We start from the raw sequence: 7,438 nt of genomic DNA, 5'->3' as shown, positions 1-7,438 counted from the left end.
TGTGTGTGTGTGTGTGTGTGTGTGTGTATACACCTAAGATCATTAGTGGTTACCAGGGGTAGGAGGGAGGGGGAAGAGGGAATATTTTGTTTGGGGGCATTGAGTTTATGCTAATAGGTGCTAATAGGTGGTAAAATATTTTGGAAAAGGAGAGCAATAATGGTGGGACAACACGAAAAATGTAATCAATGTCCCTGAGCTGTAAACGTGGAAGCTGTGGAAGCTGTTATGTTGGTGAATGTATTGTATGTTTTCACCACAATGAAAGTAAAAAAAAAAAAAAAAAAGAAAGAAACCAATTAAAACAGAAACAGAAGATAATCCTGGAACACTGAGTTTTAAAAGAAAGGATAAAGAAGTGGATTAAATACCACCTAGTAAACGAAACGGAAGAAAATAGTGAATGAGGAGACAATTGGAAATGTATACTGTCAACTGGCCTGCTAGTGGAGAGAGCCGTTTTGAATACTTGCAAGCAGCGTTCTGATCAGGGTAGCAACTTGATAAACAGCTGCACTTGCTGAGGAACGCATGGGCAACCACAAGGGTAGCTGATGATCAAAAAGATGCAGTATTCCCTTGTTTCCCTTGTATCCCAAACCCTCTGAATAAAAAGAGGTGTGGCCATTCCCCACCCCTACCCACCTCCTAGACCAGAAGGAACTCCATCCTGGACCAGGACTGAAACCCTGCCCCCAGCCACTTTTGGGGCCAGTAGGAACTTTTGAAAGAGTTCTGGCAGTGTAATGGATAAGGTATCTGGCTGCTAACCAGAAGGTCAGTAATTCAAACCCACCAGCTGCTCCACAAAAGATGGGGTAATCTACTTCTGTAAAGATTTATAGGTTCAAAAACCCAATGGGGGCCTCTGTGAGTCTGACTCGATTCAATGGTAGTGAGTTTGGTTTTGGTTTGAAGAACTTTTTATGAGACCAGGTACCCTGTGCTCAGTCAGCTTTCGAAACAGGAGGAAGTTTTCCTGGGAATGTGGCCCTGCACCCAGTTGCCTTTTGAGACAGCGAGAACTTTGCCTGAGATCAGATACCCTGCCCACAGTCACTTTTTGAGCTGGCAGGAACTTCATCTGGAAACAGGTACCTTGCTCCAAATCACCTTTTGGATCAACAGGAACTTGTCCCCAGTTGCATTCTAGATAGACAGAAGCTAGTTCTGAGATTAGCTGTCCTGCTCCCAGCAATCTTTTAGGTTGGCAGGATCTTTTTCTAGAACCAGATGTCCTACATCCATCACCTACTGAGATGGCCAGAACTTTTCCTGGGAGTAGGGACTCTGCACCCAGCTGCCCTTTGGCACTGCAGGAACTTTATTTATCTGAGGCCAGATGCCCTGCCCTCAGCTGTCAGGAATTCCGCTGAACCAGGGGCTTTGTTACCAGCACCAGTTTGGGCTTACAGGAATTTTTCTGGGTCCAGATGCCCTGCCCACAGACAGGGTCAGCAAAAAATCATCTGGGCCCCAATTGTCTTCTGGGTCCTACTAGCGAGGACAAGGTGCCTTGCTCTCCACAGCCTGCTTAGCTAGGTGCCCTGCCCCCACTCCAAGTTTTTTTTTTTTTTTAATTATACTTTCTTTCCTTTTTCTTTCTCTTTATTTTTTCCTTTCTTTCCTTTCCCTGTTTTTTTCTTCCCCCCTCCTTTTCCTTTCTTTTCGCCTTTTTCTTTTCATTCTTCCCATTCCTTATTCTTCTTTTTGAATTTCTCTTATTTTTTCCTTTACTATCCTTTCTACCTGGTTCTCTTTGCTTTTTTCCTCCCCTCCAGATAGTGGGATTTTTTTCTTTTCTTTCGTTTTTTTTGCCTCTGTTCTTCTTTTGTCTTCTTTTTCCTTTTTACATCTTTTCCTCTTCACTTTTTTTCCTTTTCCTTTTTGTGGTTGTTTATGTAGTATTTTTGGTTTTCTTTGGTGTTGGTGAATTTTTTGTTTTGTTTTGTTTTTGCCCTACCTGGCAAGAGACAGTAACCATGTCCACATGACCCAACCACATCAACACATCCTACTGGCTTTTATGCCAACTGAACAACAACAGACAGCTGCCAATACCAGCCCTATTTATCCTCAACTGCTCTCCATGAACAGCTAACACAGACCTATGCACACCTTCTCATCCTCTACCATACTCACCAGGAGACAAATGCTGAGTGCCTAAGTGCTGCCACACTTATGAACAGAGTAGCACAAAAGCCCTGCTTACTCAGATATATCAAAGCAACAACAACAAAACAAAAACAAAAAACCCTGTGTGAACCAAACATACAATCGCCAATTAAATATAAATGCAGTATCACAATGACACCTTGGAGACAACTGACAATTCCAGTTCTGACAATTCCAGTTCACACAAGGAAGCAAGATAAAGTAGTACAAACCAGGGACTAGAATGCAGAGAAAGAAAACCTCCATGAGGAAGAAGCGGCACTGGAACTACCTGATAAGGAATTCGAAAGAATTATATTTAAGTAGTAGCTTTAACAGATTGAGGGACACAGCAAAGGAAACACTGGCATAAACAAGGAAAACACTGACAAAATTAAGAAAAGCACAAATAAAACTCTAGAAAAATTTAGGAAGACAATATAAGAACTGATAAAATAAAAATTAGAAACATACAAAAAAGCAAATAGAAATTCATAAGATCAATATTGAGATTTCAGAAATAGGTAACACACTGAAAGACTAAAGAGTAGAACTGAAGCAATGGAAGACAAAACTAGTGACACTGAAGACAAATCTCTCAATACTACTTTGTAAGGACAATTAGAAAACAGGACCCCCCAAAAACAAAAAAAATGAAGAAAACCTAAGGTTTACGTTGGACACCATCAAGAAGAATAACTTATGTGTGATTAGAATTCTAGAACAGGAAGAGGCAAAACCACATAGAAAATTGTCAAAGATGTGTTAGAACTTCCCTGATATGATAAATGATGAGAAGACATGCATTCAAGAAGATCAATGAACCCCAAATAAGACAGATGCAAAATGAAAATCAAGATATATCAGAATCAAACTTTCCAAAATCAAAGACTAAGAAAGAATCCTGTAAGCAGCACAGGAAAAGCAAAAACTTACCTACAAAGGGCAGCCAATAAGACTAAGCTCTGCTTTATTGGCAGAAATCATGCAGGAGTGAAGGTAATGGGATGACATATATAAAACCCTGAAACAAAAATATTGCCAAACAAGAATTATATATCCAGCAAAACTGTCTCTCAAATATGATGGTGAAATCAGGGCATTTCCAGATAAACAGTAATTAAGGGAACTTATTAAAGCCAGACAAACCTTATAGGAAATGCTAAAGGGAGTCCCTTCAGACAGAGAACGAACAGCAGCAGACAACAATTGATGATTAACACAGATGACAACATAAGCCAGAAACCCAACCCAGATACAGAAGTATTCAGAGTAAAATAAACTTACAAGACTATAAACAGGGAACCAGAGAGATCAATAGATAAATGAGCACAACTACAAAACAAAAAGAGGGAATAAATAGTGTAGATACAGAACTTCCAGATGGTGAGGAAGCCAAGACGATTTTGAGATAGAACTGACTGTTTCAAACTTGGGGAGAAAATAATAAATCACAGGGTAACCACTAAGAAAATTAATAAACCTTCTCATCAAAATGAAAAAGAGGAAAGGCACTAATATTTAGCAAGAAAGTAAATGATTTAAAACATTCATAAAATGAGCTCAGCACTGAAAATTATTTGGAACAAAGAAATCAGCAACATCACAAAAACACACATAACAAAATGACAAAAATAAATTCATACTTGCTGATAATTACAATGCATATAAATGGGTTAAATGCACCAATCAAGAGAAGAGTTGCACAATGAGTAAGAAAATATGTTCTATCAATATGCTGTCTACAAGAAACTCCCCTGAGACACAAAGACAAAAACAGACTAAATATCAAAGATTTATAATTATTTATATTTATATATATGTATTGTTATGTATATATATTTATATATATCAAGACAATTCCAATAAAAAAAAACAGCAGGAATGGCAATATTAATTTCTGATAAAATAGACTTTAAGACAAAAACCATCATAAGAGACAAGAATAGTGTAAGATTAAAGGATCAAACAAAAGGACATAACCTTAATAAATATCTATATACCTAATGAAAGAACCCAAAACTTTAACAGAGTTGAAAAGAGAAACAGACAACTCCACAGTAATAGATTTTAATACTCACCACTTAAAATGAAGGGTAGAAAAACTAGAAAGAAACTCAACAAAGACACGAAAGAACTAAACAATACAATCAACCATCTTGACATTATAGACATATACAGAGCACTTCACCCAACAGTGTAATATACATTCTTTTCCAGTACACACAGCACATTCTCTAGAGCAGACCATGTGTGGCCACAAAGCAAGCCTCAATAAATTTAGAAACATCTTCTCAGATAATTATGCTATAAAATCAGAATTCAACCATAGAAAGATCAAGGGAAAAATAGCAAACACATAGAAAAATAAATAACACTCTCCTTAAAAACTACTAGGTAACAGAAGAAATAAAAAAGGAAATTAAAAAGTTCCTTGACTCAAATGAGGATGAAGATACACATACCCAAATCTTTGGGAAACAATAAAAGCCATGCTCAGAAGGCAATTTATAGCAATAAATGCACATTATCATAAAAGAAGAAAGAAGCAAAATCAACACCTTAACCCACCATTTCCAACAATTAGAAAAAGAGAAACCAAGAAAGCCTACGGTCACTAATAATAAAAAATAGGGATTCAAGCAGAAATAAATGAAATAGGAAAACAATAGGAAAAAAAAAATCAATAGAACTAGAAGTTGGTTCTTTGGAAAAAATAGTAAAATTTACAAACCATTGGCAAACTTAACAAAGGAAAAGAAGAAGATGCAAATGACCCCCAAAAAATAAATGAAATGGGTGACAGCACAACTGAACCAACTGAAATAAAAAGGGTAATACCAGGATACTACGAAAAACTGTACTCACAAATTTGAAAAGCTGTAAGAAATGGACAGATTTCCAGAAACATACTACCAACCTAAACTAACACAGATTGAGACAGAAAATTTGAACAGGCTCATAACAAAAGAAGAAACTGAAATAAATAAATAAATAAATGACAACAACAAAAAAAAGTCCTGGCACAGATGTCTCACTAGAGAATTCTATCAAACATTCAAAGAAAAGCTGACACCCAATCTTACTCAAACTACTCCAAAACATAGAAAAGGATGGAATACTCTCAAATTCATTGTTTGAAGCAAGCATAACCTTGATACCAAAACTAGACAAAGACATCATTAAAAGGGAAAATTACAGACTGACATCCCTCATGAGACTGACAACAAATCCCTCATGAAAATCCCTCAACAAAACCCTAACCAACAGAATCTAATACCATATTTTAAAAAGTAATACACCATGAGCAAGAGGGATTCATATCAGGTACGCAAGAATGGTTCAACATTAGAAAAACAACGTAATCCATCACATGAATAAAATAAAGGAAAAGAACCACATGATCTTATCAATTCATGCAGAAAAGGCATTTGATAAAATCCAACATCCAATCCTGATAAAAACTCTTAGAAAACTAGGTATAAAAGGGAAAATCCTCAATATAATAAAGGGCATGTATGCAAAACCAACAGCCAACATTATTTTTATCAGAGAGAGACTGAAAGCATTCTCCTTGCTAATGGGAACCAGATAAGGATGCCCTCTATTATCACTTACATTCAACACTGTATTAGAAGTCCTAACCAGGGCAGTAAGGCAAGAAAGGAAAATAAAAGGCATCCAAATGGGTAAGGGAGAAGTAAAACTATTCGTGTTTGCAGATGATATGATCCTATACACAGAAAATCCCAGAGACTCAGCAAGAAAACTACTGGAACTAGTTGAAAGATTCAGCAAAGTGGCATATTACAAGATCAACATACAAAAAAATGAATTGGATTCCTCTACATCAACAAGGAGATCTCTAAAAAGGAAGTAAGGAAAATAATACCATTTACAATAGCTACCAAAAAGATAAAATGCTTAAAAATAAATCTAACCAGGGACACAAAAGGCCTATTACAAACAAAACTATAAAACACTACAGCATGAAACTATAAGAGACAGAAGAACATATGCCATGCATGGATAGAAGACTGAACACTGTGAAAATATCAACACTACCCAAAGCAATCTATACAATAAATGAAATCCTCATCCAGATTTCATCAGCATTCTTTAAGGACATGAAAACATTAATCACTAATCCTTGGAAGCTCTGGTGGCACAGTGCCCAAGGCATTTGACTGCTAACCAGAAGGCTGGCGGTTCAAACCCACCAGCCACTCTTCGGAAGGAAGACTGGGCAATCTACTTCCGTAGTGATACCACCTCAGAAACCCAAGTAGGGGTCACTATGAGTCAGATCCGACTCGACGAAAGTGAGTTTTAATTTTATATGGAAAGGAAAGAGATCTTAAATAAGCAAAACACTACTGAAGATCAAAGTAGGTCTCATACTCCCTGATCTCAAAACATACTATGCAGCCACGGTAGTCAAAACAGTTTGGTATTAGAACAATGACAGACACACAGACCAGTGGAACAGAACTGAGAATCCAGCAATAGATACATCCACCTGTGGATAGCTGATTTGTCATGAAGGGCCAAAACCCATTAAATGGGGAAGAGAAAGTCTCTTTAACAAATGGTGCTTTGCAAAACTGGACATCTATTTGCAGAAAAATGTAGTAAGAGCCATGCCTCACCACACACAAAAACTAACTACAAGATGGAGCAAAGACTTTCCTGTGAAACCTAAAATGTTTTATAGAAAAAAGTAAGGACATCATAGAAAAAGTAGGGATAAACTTAGGAGCCCTAATATATGCCATTAATAGACTATCAAACATAAAACAAAATGAACAAACACAAGATACACTAGATGACCAGGAACTTCTAAAAATTAAATGTGACTGCGGTGTAGGAAATTACTTAGTGTGGCTTTTCTAGCCATAAGTCTTTGTAAACTCTGAGGTGGAATTTGCTGTGAGCAACTGAGAAGCTCCTGATTGTAAAAGTTATCTACCTGGGGTATTTCTGTTGGGCGCAACACAAAGGCATGTTCTGGGAGGTTCCTGCTCTCTCTCAACTGCTTAGAATTCTGATGTTATGACTGGTTAGCTTGGCCACTCTGCCAGGCTCAAGAGGAGGCCTCCTAGAGGCAGAAGTCTCTCTCTGGCTGCTGGTTGAGGAAGGTGTGCTGCTGAAAGAGACACGTGCTTCTGGGAAAGAGATGCAACAGACACGCATTGCTGAGTGAGACAGTGAGGGACACTCACTGTTGGGAGAGAGACTGTTAGGAGAGAGACTGAGTGTTCTTCCTGAACTTGAATTGTAGCCT

This window comes from Orycteropus afer, unplaced genomic scaffold (assembly GCF_000298275.1).
Source record: "Orycteropus afer afer isolate SDZICR_OR568_19922 unplaced genomic scaffold, OryAfe1.0 scaffold00014, whole genome shotgun sequence".
NCBI lineage: Eukaryota > Metazoa > Chordata > Mammalia > Tubulidentata > Orycteropodidae > Orycteropus > Orycteropus afer.
The sequence above is the reverse complement of the archived record's forward strand: the minus strand, read 5'-3'. Positions refer to the sequence as shown.